The following is a 13703-nucleotide window of genomic DNA, read 5'->3' on the forward strand; positions in this document are numbered from 1 at the left end:
GTGATGTCGTCTATTATGGCCTTCATAGAAGCAACAGGAGATTGTTGCATCCATCTAGAACCCTCAGAACTACAGTGCTATGATGTCACTCACTTCCACAGGCCTTGCAGAGTGTAAACAACAACAACCCAGCTTTGTTGTGTATGTAACCATAGGGATTTGTGATGTCACCTAGAACCTTCACAGCAGCGACAGCTTTATGAGGAGCATCAGCACTGCTCTGCCTGAGCAGAACCATCACCGCCATAGGTTGTCAAATAACCCGGGTTTAACCCACACAGGTAAGTCCAATGGGGTGCAGGCATGTCCTCTATGCTTACAGCTTCCCGTGGGTGTTGGTTTGATACCGTTTGGGGACAGCCAAGGAGGCATCTGCAGGCAACAAAGGTAGGTGTGTGCTTGTGTGTGTGTTTCCTATGCAGATCCTAAGCCCAGTGTCACATGCAAGTAGGAGGAGTAAGAAGGGTTCCTGGCAAATCCGGGTTATGGATTGCATTTAAAAAGGCCCCGTGGGAGTGCAATGGGCCCCTGTCTTGCTGCTTAGCAATAATGGTATGGGTTTAGGTTCTGCTGTGTGTACTGGTGGTTGACTGCCCCCCAGCCCAGAGTGTGCATGGAAAATTGTCTGGCAGCCTCCCTGACAGCAAGCAGTGATAGTGCCCATGAAGGGGACCTTGTTGGGCCCGCCCCTTTCACGGTTATCGCTTCTCGGCCTTTTGGCTAAGATCAAGTGTAGTATCTGTTCTTATCAGTTTAATATCTGATACGTCCCCTATCTGGGGACCATATATTAAATGGATTTTTGAGAACGGGGGCCGATTTCGAAGCTTGCTTCCGTCGCCCTATGCATTGACCCGATATGGCAGTATCTTCGGGTACAGTGCACCACCCCCTTACAGGGTTAAAAAGAAAGATTCCTACTTTCATTGCTACCTGCTTGCTGGCTAGCCAGCTAGCCAGCCCTGTGGGCCTTGCTGCTGCTGCTGCTGCAGCCAAAAAACAAAAGGTGGTGCTGCTGCTGCTTCTGCTTCTGCTTGTGTCTGGCCGCTGTTGGAGCGTCCAGGCACAGGACTTCTGCTGCTGCTGACTAAATGGCCTCCTTAATTGGATCATTTGAGTAGCCAGCACACCTGTGCAGGTAGGGCATGACATGATAGGCAGCTGCCTTGATAGCGGGTGGGTGCTGAATGTTCCTAATTGACAAAATAAGATTAATGCTTATGAAGAAATATAAAATCTCATCCCTTCCCCAATATCGCGCCACACCCCTACCCCTTAATTCCCTGGTTGAACTTGATGGACATATGTCTTTTTTCGACCGTACTAACTATGTAACTATGTAACATAACATGGGGGGGGGGGTCTCCTGGCTGTTCACACAGGTGTGTCATTGCTGTACATTGACCATGCATTGCTTCTGTGGTATTGCAAAGGCAAAGACAAATGCTTCCAGCCATCCATTGCACTAATGGATTGGTCATCAGCTGGCTGTCTATGTCCCGCATCAATATAGACCAAAGTACAGAGGGTTAGGCTATGCTATTGTGCACCTACCTGATGCATCAGAAGGTGCGAGGCCCTTGCTAAATTCTGTGCACAGACTTTGAGATCTATGCTTTAGACTGTATCTAAATCTGCTCCAACATGGACTGACATTCTGGCCTACTTTCAGCCGATGCGACTTGTCTGTCGCTGAACAGTCGCTTTTTATGTATTCAGCACCTATGTATAATGTTGTAAAAATGCTCTAGAAGCTAAAGTCGCAGAAATGTCACACATATTTGGCCTGCAACTTTCTGTGCGACAAATTCAGACAGGAAAAATCAGTATAAATCCTTAGAAAATTATCCCCCAGTGTCTCCATCTGCTGGCGGTATTGAATAAGCATTGCTGCACTGATGGGGTATGCATTAGACGAAAAAAAAGAAGAAAAAGAAGAATAATACGCCCAGAAAAGAGGCGAAAAGGAGAAAAACGTAAAAAAACGTGAAAAAAAAGTAAGAGGAAGAGAAGGGAAAAAAAGGTGGAAATGGGTTTAAAAGTGATTTCGGCGGAGAAATATATATATATATATATATATATATATATATATATATACGCGCACACACACACATATATATAAACGTATTCTCCGTTGAGATATTGCAGCCGCTGCTGTGTCCAGGCCCAGGAGCCTTAGCACTGTGCTGTGATGTCACTCAATACCACTGACATCACTAGGTGTAAACAACATCTCTCCTTTGCTGTGTATGTGACTATGGAGCTGTTTGGTGATGTCGTCTATTATGGCCTTCATAGAAGCAACAGGAGATTGTTGCATCCATCTAGAACCCTCAGAACTACAGTGCTATGATGTCACTCACTTCCACAGGCCTTGCAGAGTGTAAACAACAACAACCCAGCTTTGTTGTGTATGTAACCATAGGGATTTGTGATGTCACCTAGAACCTTCACAGCAGCGACAGCTTTATGAGGAGCATCAGCACTGCTCTGCCTGAGCAGAACCATCACCGCCATAGGTTGTCAAATAACCCGGGTTTAACCCACACAGGTAAGTCCAATGGGGTGCAGGCATGTCCTCTATGCTTACAGCTTCCCGTGGGTGTTGGTTTGATACCGTTTGGGGACAGCCAAGGAGGCATCTGCAGGCAACAAAGGTAGGTGTGTGCTTGTGTGTGTGTTTCCTATGCAGATCCTAAGCCCAGTGTCACATGCAAGTAGGAGGAGTAAGAAGGGTTCCTGGCAAATCCGGGTTATGGATTGCATTTAAAAAGGCCCCGTGGGAGTGCAATGGGCCCCTGTCTTGCTGCTTAGCAATAATGGTATGGGTTTAGGTTCTGCTGTGTGTACTGGTGGTTGACTGCCCCCCAGCCCAGAGTGTGCATGGAAAATTGTCTGGCAGCCTCCCTGACAGCAAGCAGTGATAGTGCCCATGAAGGGGACCTTGTTGGGCCCGCCCCTTTCACGGTTATCGCTTCTCGGCCTTTTGGCTAAGATCAAGTGTAGTATCTGTTCTTATCAGTTTAATATCTGATACGTCCCCTATCTGGGGACCATATATTAAATGGATTTTTGAGAACGGGGGCCGATTTCGAAGCTTGCTTCCGTCGCCCTATGCATTGACCCGATATGGCAGTATCTTCGGGTACAGTGCACCACCCCCTTACAGGGTTAAAAAGAAAGATTCCTACTTTCATTGCTACCTGCTTGCTGGCTAGCCAGCTAGCCAGCCCTGTGGGCCTTGCTGCTGCTGCTGCTGCAGCCAAAAAACAAAAGGTGGTGCTGCTGCTGCTTCTGCTTCTGCTTGTGTCTGGCCGCTGTTGGAGCGTCCAGGCACAGGACTTCTGCTGCTGCTGACTAAATGGCCTCCTTAATTGGATCATTTGAGTAGCCAGCACACCTGTGCAGGTAGGGCATGACATGATAGGCAGCTGCCTTGATAGCGGGTGGGTGCTGAATGTTCCTAATTGACAAAATAAGATTAATGCTTATGAAGAAATATAAAATCTCATCCCTTCCCCAATATCGCGCCACACCCCTACCCCTTAATTCCCTGGTTGAACTTGATGGACATATGTCTTTTTTCGACCGTACTAACTATGTAACTATGTAACATAACATGGGGGGGAGGGTCTCCTGGCTGTTCACACAGGTGTGTCATTGCTGTACATTGACCATGCATTGCTTCTGTGGTATTGCAAAGGCAAAGACAAATGCTTCCAGCCATCCATTGCACTAATGGATTGGTCATCAGCTGGCTGTCTATGTCCCGCATCAATATAGACCAAAGTACAGAGGGTTAGGCTATGCTATTGTGCACCTACCTGATGCATCAGAAGGTGCGAGGCCCTTGCTAAATTCTGTGCACAGACTTTGAGATCTATGCTTTAGACTGTATCTAAACCTGCTCCAACATGGACTGACATTCTGGCCTACTTTCAGCCGATGCGACTTGTCTGTCGCTGAACAGTCGCTTTTTATGTATTCAGCACCTATGTATAATGTTGTAAAAATGCTCTAGAAGCTAAAGTCGCAGAAATGTCACACATATTTGGCCTGCAACTTTCTGTGCGACAAATTCAGACAGGAAAAATCAGTATAAATCCTTAGAAAATTATCCCCCAGTGTCTCCATCTGCTGGCGGTATTGAATAAGCATTGCTGCACTGATGGGGTATGCATTAGACGAAAAAAAAGAAGAAAAAGAAGAATAATACGCCCAGAAAAGAGGCGAAAAGGAGAAAAACGTAAAAAAACGTGAAAAAAAAGTAAGAGGAAGAGAAGGGAAAAAAAGGTGGAAATGGGTTTAAAAGTGATTTCGGCGGAGAAATATATATATATATATATATATATATATATATATATATATATACGCGCACACACACACATATATGTAAACGTATTCTCCGTTGAGATATTGCAGCCGCTGCTGTGTCCAGGCCCAGGAGCCTTAGCACTGTGCTGTGATGTCACTCAATACCACTGACATCACTAGGTGTAAACAACATCTCTCCTTTGCTGTGTATGTGACTATGGAGCTGTTTGGTGATGTCGTCTATTATGGCCTTCATAGAAGCAACAGGAGATTGTTGCATCCATCTAGAACCCTCAGAACTACAGTGCTATGATGTCACTCACTTCCACAGGCCTTGCAGAGTGTAAACAACAACAACCCAGCTTTGTTGTGTATGTAACCATAGGGATTTGTGATGTCACCTAGAACCTTCACAGCAGCGACAGCTTTATGAGGAGCATCAGCACTGCTCTGCCTGAGCAGAACCATCACCGCCATAGGTTGTCAAATAACCCGGGTTTAACCCACACAGGTAAGTCCAATGGGGTGCAGGCATGTCCTCTATGCTTACAGCTTCCCGTGGGTGTTGGTTTGATACCGTTTGGGGACAGCCAAGGAGGCATCTGCAGGCAACAAAGGTAGGTGTGTGCTTGTGTGTGTGTTTCCTATGCAGATCCTAAGCCCAGTGTCACATGCAAGTAGGAGGAGTAAGAAGGGTTCCTGGCAAATCCGGGTTATGGATTGCATTTAAAAAGGCCCCGTGGGAGTGCAATGGGCCCCTGTCTTGCTGCTTAGCAATAATGGTATGGGTTTAGGTTCTGCTGTGTGTACTGGTGGTTGACTGCCCCCCAGCCCAGAGTGTGCATGGAAAATTGTCTGGCAGCCTCCCTGACAGCAAGCAGTGATAGTGCCCATGAAGGGGACCTTGTTGGGCCCGCCCCTTTCACGGTTATCGCTTCTCGGCCTTTTGGCTAAGATCAAGTGTAGTATCTGTTCTTATCAGTTTAATATCTGATACGTCCCCTATCTGGGGACCATATATTAAATGGATTTTTGAGAACGGGGGCCGATTTCGAAGCTTGCTTCCGTCGCCCTATGCATTGACCCGATATGGCAGTATCTTCGGGTACAGTGCACCACCCCCTTACAGGGTTAAAAAGAAAGATTCCTACTTTCATTGCTACCTGCTTGCTGGCTAGCCAGCTAGCCAGCCCTGTGGGCCTTGCTGCTGCTGCTGCTGCAGCCAAAAAACAAAAGGTGGTGCTGCTGCTGCTTCTGCTTCTGCTTGTGTCTGGCCGCTGTTGGAGCGTCCAGGCACAGGACTTCTGCTGCTGCTGACTAAATGGCCTCCTTAATTGGATCATTTGAGTAGCCAGCACACCTGTGCAGGTAGGGCATGACATGATAGGCAGCTGCCTTGATAGCGGGTGGGTGCTGAATGTTCCTAATTGACAAAATAAGATTAATGCTTATGAAGAAATATAAAATCTCATCCCTTCCCCAATATCGCGCCACACCCCTACCCCTTAATTCCCTGGTTGAACTTGATGGACATATGTCTTTTTTCGACCGTACTAACTATGTAACTATGTAACATAACATGGGGGGGGGGGTCTCCTGGCTGTTCACACAGGTGTGTCATTGCTGTACATTGACCATGCATTGCTTCTGTGGTATTGCAAAGGCAAAGACAAATGCTTCCAGCCATCCATTGCACTAATGGATTGGTCATCAGCTGGCTGTCTATGTCCCGCATCAATATAGACCAAAGTACAGAGGGTTAGGCTATGCTATTGTGCACCTACCTGATGCATCAGAAGGTGCGAGGCCCTTGCTAAATTCTGTGCACAGACTTTGAGATCTATGCTTTAGACTGTATCTAAACCTGCTCCAACATGGACTGACATTCTGGCCTACTTTCAGCCGATGCGACTTGTCTGTCGCTGAACAGTCGCTTTTTATGTATTCAGCACCTATGTATAATGTTGTAAAAATGCTCTAGAAGCTAAAGTCGCAGAAATGTCACACATATTTGGCCTGCAACTTTCTGTGCGACAAATTCAGACAGGAAAAATCAGTATAAATCCTTAGAAAATTATCCCCCAGTGTCTCCATCTGCTGGCGGTATTGAATAAGCATTGCTGCACTGATGGGGTATGCATTAGACGAAAAAAAAGAAGAAAAAGAAGAATAATACGCCCAGAAAAGAGGCGAAAAGGAGAAAAACGTAAAAAAACGTGAAAAAAAAGTAAGAGGAAGAGAAGGGAAAAAAAGGTGGAAATGGGTTTAAAAGTGATTTCGGCGGAGAAATATATATATATATATATATATATATATATATATATATACGCGCACACACACACATATATATAAACGTATTCTCCGTTGAGATATTGCAGCCGCTGCTGTGTCCAGGCCCAGGAGCCTTAGCACTGTGCTGTGATGTCACTCAATACCACTGACATCACTAGGTGTAAACAACATCTCTCCTTTGCTGTGTATGTGACTATGGAGCTGTTTGGTGATGTCGTCTATTATGGCCTTCATAGAAGCAACAGGAGATTGTTGCATCCATCTAGAACCCTCAGAACTACAGTGCTATGATGTCACTCACTTCCACAGGCCTTGCAGAGTGTAAACAACAACAACCCAGCTTTGTTGTGTATGTAACCATAGGGATTTGTGATGTCACCTAGAACCTTCACAGCAGCGACAGCTTTATGAGGAGCATCAGCACTGCTCTGCCTGAGCAGAACCATCACCGCCATAGGTTGTCAAATAACCCGGGTTTAACCCACACAGGTAAGTCCAATGGGGTGCAGGCATGTCCTCTATGCTTACAGCTTCCCGTGGGTGTTGGTTTGATACCGTTTGGGGACAGCCAAGGAGGCATCTGCAGGCAACAAAGGTAGGTGTGTGCTTGTGTGTGTGTTTCCTATGCAGATCCTAAGCCCAGTGTCACATGCAAGTAGGAGGAGTAAGAAGGGTTCCTGGCAAATCCGGGTTATGGATTGCATTTAAAAAGGCCCCGTGGGAGTGCAATGGGCCCCTGTCTTGCTGCTTAGCAATAATGGTATGGGTTTAGGTTCTGCTGTGTGTACTGGTGGTTGACTGCCCCCCAGCCCAGAGTGTGCATGGAAAATTGTCTGGCAGCCTCCCTGACAGCAAGCAGTGATAGTGCCCATGAAGGGGACCTTGTTGGGCCCGCCCCTTTCACGGTTATCGCTTCTCGGCCTTTTGGCTAAGATCAAGTGTAGTATCTGTTCTTATCAGTTTAATATCTGATACGTCCCCTATCTGGGGACCATATATTAAATGGATTTTTGAGAACGGGGGCCGATTTCGAAGCTTGCTTCCGTCGCCCTATGCATTGACCCGATATGGCAGTATCTTCGGGTACAGTGCACCACCCCCTTACAGGGTTAAAAAGAAAGATTCCTACTTTCATTGCTACCTGCTTGCTGGCTAGCCAGCTAGCCAGCCCTGTGGGCCTTGCTGCTGCTGCTGCTGCAGCCAAAAAACAAAAGGTGGTGCTGCTGCTGCTTCTGCTTCTGCTTGTGTCTGGCCGCTGTTGGAGCGTCCAGGCACAGGACTTCTGCTGCTGCTGACTAAATGGCCTCCTTAATTGGATCATTTGAGTAGCCAGCACACCTGTGCAGGTAGGGCATGACATGATAGGCAGCTGCCTTGATAGCGGGTGGGTGCTGAATGTTCCTAATTGACAAAATAAGATTAATGCTTATGAAGAAATATAAAATCTCATCCCTTCCCCAATATCGCGCCACACCCCTACCCCTTAATTCCCTGGTTGAACTTGATGGACATATGTCTTTTTTCGACCGTACTAACTATGTAACTATGTAACATAACATGGGGGGGAGGGTCTCCTGGCTGTTCACACAGGTGTGTCATTGCTGTACATTGACCATGCATTGCTTCTGTGGTATTGCAAAGGCAAAGACAAATGCTTCCAGCCATCCATTGCACTAATGGATTGGTCATCAGCTGGCTGTCTATGTCCCGCATCAATATAGACCAAAGTACAGAGGGTTAGGCTATGCTATTGTGCACCTACCTGATGCATCAGAAGGTGCGAGGCCCTTGCTAAATTCTGTGCACAGACTTTGAGATCTATGCTTTAGACTGTATCTAAACCTGCTCCAACATGGACTGACATTCTGGCCTACTTTCAGCCGATGCGACTTGTCTGTCGCTGAACAGTCGCTTTTTATGTATTCAGCACCTATGTATAATGTTGTAAAAATGCTCTAGAAGCTAAAGTCGCAGAAATGTCACACATATTTGGCCTGCAACTTTCTGTGCGACAAATTCAGACAGGAAAAATCAGTATAAATCCTTAGAAAATTATCCCCCAGTGTCTCCATCTGCTGGCGGTATTGAATAAGCATTGCTGCACTGATGGGGTATGCATTAGACGAAAAAAAAGAAGAAAAAGAAGAATAATACGCCCAGAAAAGAGGCGAAAAGGAGAAAAACGTAAAAAAACGTGAAAAAAAAGTAAGAGGAAGAGAAGGGAAAAAAAGGTGGAAATGGGTTTAAAAGTGATTTCGGCGGAGAAATATATATATATATATATATATATATATATATATATATATACGCGCACACACACACATATATGTAAACGTATTCTCCGTTGAGATATTGCAGCCGCTGCTGTGTCCAGGCCCAGGAGCCTTAGCACTGTGCTGTGATGTCACTCAATACCACTGACATCACTAGGTGTAAACAACATCTCTCCTTTGCTGTGTATGTGACTATGGAGCTGTTTGGTGATGTCGTCTATTATGGCCTTCATAGAAGCAACAGGAGATTGTTGCATCCATCTAGAACCCTCAGAACTACAGTGCTATGATGTCACTCACTTCCACAGGCCTTGCAGAGTGTAAACAACAACAACCCAGCTTTGTTGTGTATGTAACCATAGGGATTTGTGATGTCACCTAGAACCTTCACAGCAGCGACAGCTTTATGAGGAGCATCAGCACTGCTCTGCCTGAGCAGAACCATCACCGCCATAGGTTGTCAAATAACCCGGGTTTAACCCACACAGGTAAGTCCAATGGGGTGCAGGCATGTCCTCTATGCTTACAGCTTCCCGTGGGTGTTGGTTTGATACCGTTTGGGGACAGCCAAGGAGGCATCTGCAGGCAACAAAGGTAGGTGTGTGCTTGTGTGTGTGTTTCCTATGCAGATCCTAAGCCCAGTGTCACATGCAAGTAGGAGGAGTAAGAAGGGTTCCTGGCAAATCCGGGTTATGGATTGCATTTAAAAAGGCCCCGTGGGAGTGCAATGGGCCCCTGTCTTGCTGCTTAGCAATAATGGTATGGGTTTAGGTTCTGCTGTGTGTACTGGTGGTTGACTGCCCCCCAGCCCAGAGTGTGCATGGAAAATTGTCTGGCAGCCTCCCTGACAGCAAGCAGTGATAGTGCCCATGAAGGGGACCTTGTTGGGCCCGCCCCTTTCACGGTTATCGCTTCTCGGCCTTTTGGCTAAGATCAAGTGTAGTATCTGTTCTTATCAGTTTAATATCTGATACGTCCCCTATCTGGGGACCATATATTAAATGGATTTTTGAGAACGGGGGCCGATTTCGAAGCTTGCTTCCGTCGCCCTATGCATTGACCCGATATGGCAGTATCTTCGGGTACAGTGCACCACCCCCTTACAGGGTTAAAAAGAAAGATTCCTACTTTCATTGCTACCTGCTTGCTGGCTAGCCAGCTAGCCAGCCCTGTGGGCCTTGCTGCTGCTGCTGCTGCAGCCAAAAAACAAAAGGTGGTGCTGCTGCTGCTTCTGCTTCTGCTTGTGTCTGGCCGCTGTTGGAGCGTCCAGGCACAGGACTTCTGCTGCTGCTGACTAAATGGCCTCCTTAATTGGATCATTTGAGTAGCCAGCACACCTGTGCAGGTAGGGCATGACATGATAGGCAGCTGCCTTGATAGCGGGTGGGTGCTGAATGTTCCTAATTGACAAAATAAGATTAATGCTTATGAAGAAATATAAAATCTCATCCCTTCCCCAATATCGCGCCACACCCCTACCCCTTAATTCCCTGGTTGAACTTGATGGACATATGTCTTTTTTCGACCGTACTAACTATGTAACTATGTAACATAACATGGGGGGGGGGTCTCCTGGCTGTTCACACAGGTGTGTCATTGCTGTACATTGACCATGCATTGCTTCTGTGGTATTGCAAAGGCAAAGACAAATGCTTCCAGCCATCCATTGCACTAATGGATTGGTCATCAGCTGGCTGTCTATGTCCCGCATCAATATAGACCAAAGTACAGAGGGTTAGGCTATGCTATTGTGCACCTACCTGATGCATCAGAAGGTGCGAGGCCCTTGCTAAATTCTGTGCACAGACTTTGAGATCTATGCTTTAGACTGTATCTAAACCTGCTCCAACATGGACTGACATTCTGGCCTACTTTCAGCCGATGCGACTTGTCTGTCTCTGAACAGTCGCTTTTTATGTATTCAGCACCTATGTATAATGTTGTAAAAATGCTCTAGAAGCTAAAGTCGCAGAAATGTCACACATATTTGGCCTGCAACTTTCTGTGCGACAAATTCAGACAGGAAAAATCAGTATAAATCCTTAGAAAATTATCCCCCAGTGTCTCCATCTGCTGGCGGTATTGAATAAGCATTGCTGCACTGATGGGGTATGCATTAGACGAAAAAAAAGAAGAAAAAGAAGAATAATACGCCCAGAAAAGAGGCGAAAAGGAGAAAAACGTAAAAAAACGTGAAAAAAAAGTAAGAGGAAGAGAAGGGAAAAAAAGGTGGAAATGGGTTTAAAAGTGATTTCGGCGGAGAAATATATATATATATATATATATATATATATATATATATATATACGCGCACACACACACATATATATAAACGTATTCTCCGTTGAGATATTGCAGCCGCTGCTGTGTCCAGGCCCAGGAGCCTTAGCACTGTGCTGTGATGTCACTCAATACCACTGACATCACTAGGTGTAAACAACATCTCTCCTTTGCTGTGTATGTGACTATGGAGCTGTTTGGTGATGTCGTCTATTATGGCCTTCATAGAAGCAACAGGAGATTGTTGCATCCATCTAGAACCCTCAGAACTACAGTGCTATGATGTCACTCACTTCCACAGGCCTTGCAGAGTGTAAACAACAACAACCCAGCTTTGTTGTGTATGTAACCATAGGGATTTGTGATGTCACCTAGAACCTTCACAGCAGCGACAGCTTTATGAGGAGCATCAGCACTGCTCTGCCTGAGCAGAACCATCACCGCCATAGGTTGTCAAATAACCCGGGTTTAACCCACACAGGTAAGTCCAATGGGGTGCAGGCATGTCCTCTATGCTTACAGCTTCCCGTGGGTGTTGGTTTGATACCGTTTGGGGACAGCCAAGGAGGCATCTGCAGGCAACAAAGGTAGGTGTGTGCTTGTGTGTGTGTTTCCTATGCAGATCCTAAGCCCAGTGTCACATGCAAGTAGGAGGAGTAAGAAGGGTTCCTGGCAAATCCGGGTTATGGATTGCATTTAAAAAGGCCCCGTGGGAGTGCAATGGGCCCCTGTCTTGCTGCTTAGCAATAATGGTATGGGTTTAGGTTCTGCTGTGTGTACTGGTGGTTGACTGCCCCCCAGCCCAGAGTGTGCATGGAAAATTGTCTGGCAGCCTCCCTGACAGCAAGCAGTGATAGTGCCCATGAAGGGGACCTTGTTGGGCCCGCCCCTTTCACGGTTATCGCTTCTCGGCCTTTTGGCTAAGATCAAGTGTAGTATCTGTTCTTATCAGTTTAATATCTGATACGTCCCCTATCTGGGGACCATATATTAAATGGATTTTTGAGAACGGGGGCCGATTTCGAAGCTTGCTTCCGTCGCCCTATGCATTGACCCGATATGGCAGTATCTTCGGGTACAGTGCACCACCCCCTTACAGGGTTAAAAAGAAAGATTCCTACTTTCATTGCTACCTGCTTGCTGGCTAGCCAGCTAGCCAGCCCTGTGGGCCTTGCTGCTGCTGCTGCTGCAGCCAAAAAACAAAAGGTGGTGCTGCTGCTGCTTCTGCTTCTGCTTGTGTCTGGCCGCTGTTGGAGCGTCCAGGCACAGGACTTCTGCTGCTGCTGACTAAATGGCCTCCTTAATTGGATCATTTGAGTAGCCAGCACACCTGTGCAGGTAGGGCATGACATGATAGGCAGCTGCCTTGATAGCGGGTGGGTGCTGAATGTTCCTAATTGACAAAATAAGATTAATGCTTATGAAGAAATATAAAATCTCATCCCTTCCCCAATATCGCGCCACACCCCTACCCCTTAATTCCCTGGTTGAACTTGATGGACATATGTCTTTTTTCGACCGTACTAACTATGTAACTATGTAACATAACATGGGGGGGGGGGTCTCCTGGCTGTTCACACAGGTGTGTCATTGCTGTACATTGACCATGCATTGCTTCTGTGGTATTGCAAAGGCAAAGACAAATGCTTCCAGCCATCCATTGCACTAATGGATTGGTCATCAGCTGGCTGTCTATGTCCCGCATCAATATAGACCAAAGTACAGAGGGTTAGGCTATGCTATTGTGCACCTACCTGATGCATCAGAAGGTGCGAGGCCCTTGCTAAATTCTGTGCACAGACTTTGAGATCTATGCTTTAGACTGTATCTAAACCTGCTCCAACATGGACTGACATTCTGGCCTACTTTCAGCCGATGCGACTTGTCTGTCGCTGAACAGTCGCTTTTTATGTATTCAGCACCTATGTATAATGTTGTAAAAATGCTCTAGAAGCTAAAGTCGCAGAAATGTCACACATATTTGGCCTGCAACTTTCTGTGCGACAAATTCAGACAGGAAAAATCAGTATAAATCCTTAGAAAATTATCCCCCAGTGTCTCCATCTGCTGGCGGTATTGAATAAGCATTGCTGCACTGATGGGGTATGCATTAGACGAAAAAAAAGAAGAAAAAGAAGAATAATACGCCCAGAAAAGAGGCGAAAAGGAGAAAAACGTAAAAAAACGTGAAAAAAAAGTAAGAGGAAGAGAAGGGAAAAAAAGGTGGAAATGGGTTTAAAAGTGATTTCGGCGGAGAATATATATATATATATATATATATATATATATATATATATATATATATACGCGCACACACACACATATATATAAACGTATTCTCCGTTGAGATATTGCAGCCGCTGCTGTGTCCAGGCCCAGGAGCCTTAGCACTGTGCTGTGATGTCACTCAATACCACTGACATCACTAGGTGTAAACAACATCTCTCCTTTGCTGTGTATGTGACTATGGAGCTGTTTGGTGATGTCGTCTATTATGGCCTTCATAGAAGCAACAGGAGATTGTTGCATCCATCTAGAACCCTC

The 13703-nt window shown here is 46.1% G+C and overlaps 6 non-coding genes across 6 annotated transcripts; all 6 read left to right on the top strand.

Annotated features, from left to right (window-relative positions):
* Window positions 1-700: 700 nt before the first annotated feature.
* Window positions 701-891, top strand: LOC130329493 (U2 spliceosomal RNA). The gene has a single exon (XR_008873053.1). It is a non-coding gene; the product is annotated as a U2 spliceosomal RNA (small nuclear RNA).
* Window positions 892-2970: 2079 nt separating this feature from the next.
* Window positions 2971-3161, top strand: LOC130329494 (U2 spliceosomal RNA). The gene has a single exon (XR_008873054.1). It is a non-coding gene; the product is annotated as a U2 spliceosomal RNA (small nuclear RNA).
* A 2083-nt stretch (window positions 3162-5244) lies between these two features.
* On the top strand, window positions 5245-5435 carry LOC130329496 (U2 spliceosomal RNA). The gene has a single exon (XR_008873056.1). It is a non-coding gene; the product is annotated as a U2 spliceosomal RNA (small nuclear RNA).
* A 2079-nt stretch (window positions 5436-7514) lies between these two features.
* Window positions 7515-7705, top strand: LOC130329497 (U2 spliceosomal RNA). Its single transcript, XR_008873057.1, has one exon. It is a non-coding gene; the product is annotated as a U2 spliceosomal RNA (small nuclear RNA).
* A 2081-nt stretch (window positions 7706-9786) lies between these two features.
* LOC130329498 (U2 spliceosomal RNA) lies at window positions 9787-9977 on the top strand. The gene has a single exon (XR_008873058.1). It is a non-coding gene; the product is annotated as a U2 spliceosomal RNA (small nuclear RNA).
* A 2082-nt stretch (window positions 9978-12059) lies between these two features.
* On the top strand, window positions 12060-12250 carry LOC130329499 (U2 spliceosomal RNA). Its single transcript, XR_008873059.1, has one exon. It is a non-coding gene; the product is annotated as a U2 spliceosomal RNA (small nuclear RNA).
* Window positions 12251-13703: the final 1453 nt, after the last annotated feature.

Source organism: Hyla sarda, unplaced genomic scaffold (assembly GCF_029499605.1).
Source record: "Hyla sarda isolate aHylSar1 unplaced genomic scaffold, aHylSar1.hap1 scaffold_318, whole genome shotgun sequence".
In the NCBI taxonomy this organism is placed as follows: Eukaryota; Metazoa; Chordata; class Amphibia; order Anura; family Hylidae; genus Hyla; species Hyla sarda.